This window comes from Furipterus horrens, unplaced genomic scaffold (assembly GCF_987537825.1).
Source record: "Furipterus horrens unplaced genomic scaffold, mFurHor1.1.pri manual_scaffold_1, whole genome shotgun sequence".
NCBI lineage: Eukaryota > Metazoa > Chordata > Mammalia > Chiroptera > Furipteridae > Furipterus > Furipterus horrens.
In genome coordinates this window covers 145,987,133-145,991,583 of record NW_028327171.1, presented here as the reverse complement: position 1 = coordinate 145,991,583, position 4,451 = coordinate 145,987,133, and the positions used below count along the sequence as shown (strand labels likewise).

The window sequence follows — 4,451 nt, the reverse complement described above, 5'->3', positions numbered from 1 at the left end:
AGTGTGACTGAGGAACTGAATTTTATTTGTATTTAGTTTTTATTAATTAAATATTAAAAACTGAAGCAGTGTAAAATAGTCTTCCATTAAGTGAATTTAGTAGGAGTATAAAACATCTAATTACATTAATATTGATTTCATGTTGAAATTAAAATGTTTAAGATATATTGAGTTAAATAAAATATACTATTAAAATTAATCCAGCCTGTGTCTTTTACATTTCTAAATGTGGATACTAGGACATTTTAATGTACAGATATGGCTTGCATTATGTTTTTATTGGACGTTGTTAGCCTATACACTTGTCAGTGATTGGTAGCAAAATCCTAAAACAACAATAAAATAGTGGTTGGTTTACCCTGAGAGATGGGTGCTAACAAAGCAAAAACAGTGCATGCCTTCCTTCTTGCCAGGGTTTGCATATGCTCTTTAAGATCTAGGAGAAAGTGGTAGGGTAGGCAGGATGTAGGCATGGTTAAAAAAAAATTCATGCTCAAGCAGTTTCTTGAGAGAGAGAGAAAGAAAGAGAGAGAGAGAGAGAGAGAGGGAGGGAGGGAGGGAGAGAGAGAGAGAGAGAGAGAGAGAGAGAGAGAGAGAGAGAGAGAGAGAGAGAGAAATCTATCTTAGTTCTCGCAGCCCAGCAATGGCTGTATGGCCTAGAAGCAATCCGCACTTCTTGACTGCCACAGTCCATGAGGGCTGCCAAAGCCTGCCTGAGACCCCCAGATCCCTTTCCTTGCCCCAGACTAACCACTGCCTGGAGAGACAAGAAACAGCAAAGAATGGCAAGTGAAGGGACCAGGTTGAGGATTTCAAATGGCTTAGTGCCCATCGTGCTGAGTGCCCACTACCAAGCAGCCCTCTACCCTGGGTGTTCTTATTTGGCTGCCAACCCTGGGAAGTGTGCATGACTCACAGACATCCTCAAGGTTAGACTTTGGGGCTTTTTGGTTATAAATAAGTACAAGAGGTTTCTCAGCACTGGATCCAAGAGCCCTGGCGCTGTGTCAGCAGCAAGGAAACATCTCAACTAATTGGGAGGGGGTCGGGGGTGTGTGTGGAAGAAGTTGGGGGAGTAAGGGGCAAAGGCTTCCTGAGTCAAGGACAAAAGCAAAGCTTCTCCCAGGCTCACTGATAGGAACCCTGCTGGTCTGAGCAGGGCCAGAGTGAGGGCCATGCATGAAAAGGTGACCTGGCAGAGTTCCAGAGGACAAAGTACCAGAGCCAGAAGCCCTCTGCACCCACACACTTTTGACAGGAGGTGAGGAGCACTGGCCTCCATACAAATGTCCTCTGAAATTTTGGGTCACATCTTCTAGTGAGTTGGGGGTGGGATTCCTTAATGGAGGCCTCTCTAAGATGGAAAAGAGAACTCCAAGTGTCCAGAAAAGGACTGTCTTGAAAAAGGGGCCAACTTTCTCTTTCCCATTGGCAGAAGTAATCCAATCCAATCCAACAAGCTATATGTGCCAGGTGCTGGTGTACAGTATGGACAGCTTAGAGGTAGTTGAGGTCACTGTGTAATTAATTAAAGTAGAAGTGTTGTGACAGGGAAGCAAAGAGAAAGTAGCCTCTTCTGAGAAGGCTGTCAGAGAAGGCCTCCTCTAAAAATATATACACAAAAATACGTGACAAAGGAATCAAAATGGTATACTGCAGAAGTCAAACTCAAAAGAAAGCAGCAATGGACAAAATGGAGGGTGAGACTGTATGACATACAGAGAACAAAGAGAAAAATGGCAGACATTAGATCTTCCTTTTTAGTGATTATTTTAAATGTGAGTGGATTAAGCTCTCCCATCAAAAGGCAGATATTGGGGAAACTGATTAATAACAATCCAACTATATGCTATCTATAAAAGACTCATTTTAGATCCAAATACACAAATCGGTTGAAAGTGAAAGGAAAAAATACTTGTCAGCAAATGCTCGCCAAAAGAATGCTGGCTTGCCTATAACAGAAATATGAGAAAAATGTTAGGTAATATCAGGAAAAATAGACTTTACATCAAAAACTGTTACAAGAAACAAAGAAGGATTTATACTAAGAGGGTCAACTCATTAAAAAGTACACTATTATAAACATAAACATACCAAACAAGAGAGCTCCCAAATATATAAAGCAAATATTGACAGAATTGATGGAGGAAATAGACAGTTTAATGATAATAGTTGGAGATTTCAATGCCCCACTTTCAATAATAGATAGAACACCTAGATAGAGATTAAAAGGGGAATAGAGGACTTTAACACACTATAAATCAACTAGACTAACAGACATGTATAGACCACTCTTCCCTCAAAAGCAGAAATACACATTTTTCCCCAAATGCACATGGAACAGTCACCAGGATCGACCATATGTTAAGCCACAAAACAAATTCGGATAAATTTTAAAACACTGAAATTATAGAAAATGTCTTTGCTGACTAAACTTCAAGAAAACTAGAAATCAATAACAGAAAGGAAACTGGAAAATCAACAAATATGTAGAAATTAAACAACATACTTTTGAATAATCAATGGGTCAAAGAAATCACAAAGTGATCTAGAAAATATTTTGAGATTAATGAATACAAAAATATGATACATCAGAACTTATGGTGTAGCAAAAGCAGTACTCAGAGGGAAATTTATAACAGTAAATGCCTATGTTAAGAAAGAATAAAGATCTCGACTCTGAGAAGAGAACAGTCGGTAGAGGGGTTCAAAAATTCAGAGCAATAACACCTTTAACTTGGAGAAGCAAAACCATGCTCCAAGGAAGCATCATCAGCATCACCACCAGCAGCACCACCAGCCGCAACAGCCACAGCAGCCCCAGCAGCCCCAAAGGCAGCAGCCGCCGCCGCCACCAATCCCTGCAAACGGGCAGCAAGCCAGCAGCCCAAATGAAGGCTTGACTATTGACCTGAAGAATTTTAGAAAACCAGGAGAGAAGACCTTCACCCAGCATAGCCGGCTTTTTGTGGGCAACCTGCTTCCTGACATCATGGAGGAGGAAATGAGGAAACTATTTGAGAAATATGGGAAGGCGGGCGAAGTCTTCATTCATAAGGATAAGGGCTTTGGCTTTATCCGCTTGGAAACAAGAACCCTAGCGGAGATTGCTAAAGGGGAGCTGGACAACATGCCATCCCGCGGAAAGCAGCTGCATGTGCGCCTTGCCTGCCATACTGCATCCCTTACCGTTAGAAACCTTCCTCAGTATGTGTCCAACGAACTGCTGGAGGGAGCCTTTTCTGTGTTCGGCCAGGTGGAGAGGGCCGTAGTCATAGTGGATGATCGAGGAAGGCCCTCAGGAAAAGGGGATGTTGAATTCTCAGGGAAGCCAGCTGCTCGGAAAGCTCTGGACAGATGCAGTGAAGGCTCCTTCCTGCTAACTACTTTTCCTCGGCCTGTGACTGTGGAGCCTATGGACCAGTTAGATGATGAAGAGGGACTTCCAGAGAAGCCGGTTATAAAAAACCAGCAGTTTCACAAGGGGCGGGAGCAGCCACCGGGATTTGCACAGCCTGGCTCCTTTGGTATGAGTATGCCATGCGCTGGAAGGCACTCATTGAGATGGAGAAACAGCAGCAGGACCAAGTGGACCGCAACATCAAGAAAGCTCGCGAGAAGCTGGAGATGGAGATGGAGGCTGCTCGCCATGAGCACCAGGTCATGCTCATGAGGCAGGATTTGATGAGGCGTCAGGAAGAACTTCGGAGGATGGAAGAGCTGCACAACCAAGAAGTGCAAAAACGAAAGCAGCTGGAGCTCAGGCAGGAGGAGGAGCGCAGGCGCCATGAGGAAGAGATGCAGCGACAGCAGGAAGAAATGATGTGGCGACAGCAGGAAAGATTCAAGGGAACCTTCCCTGATGCGAGAGAGCAGGAGATATGGATGGGCCAGATGGCTATGGGAGGTGCTATGGGCATAAACAACAGAGGTGCCATGCCCCCTGCTTCTGTGCCTGCTGGCACCCCAGCTCCTCCAGGACCTGCCACTATGATGCCAGATGGAACCTTGGGATTGACCCCACCAACTACCGAACACTTCAGCCAGGCTGCTGCAATGGAAGGAATAGGGGCAATTGGTGGAACCCCGCCTGCATGCAACCGTGCAGCTCCTGGAGCTGAATTTGCTCCCAACAAACGTCGCCGATACTAATAAAATTGCATTGTCTAGTTTTCCAAAACCCTTAAAAGAAGGACCCTTTTTGGACTAGCCAGAATTCTATCCTGGAAGAGTGTTAGGGATTCTTCCCAATAGTTAGGTCTTCCCTGCCTGTACTACTCTAGGGAGTATGCTGGAGCCAGAGGGCAAGGGAGGGGCGATATTTAACTAAGGAGTTTTGTGTGAAATATCGTTTAATCATACCTGTGTGGTGCATTCCTGAAGTTTCATGTGATTATTGAGGGCCTGGGAGGGAGGGAACAATGACAAAGTGGATCCAGTTAGAGCCCCCA

At 44.4% G+C, this 4,451-nt stretch overlaps 1 pseudogene; it reads left to right on the top strand.

Annotated features, from left to right (window-relative positions):
• The first annotated feature begins 2,720 nt into the window (after positions 1-2,720).
• LOC150022015 (non-POU domain-containing octamer-binding protein pseudogene) lies at positions 2,721-4,190 on the top strand (annotated as a pseudogene).
• The last annotated feature ends 261 nt before the right edge of the window (positions 4,191-4,451 follow it).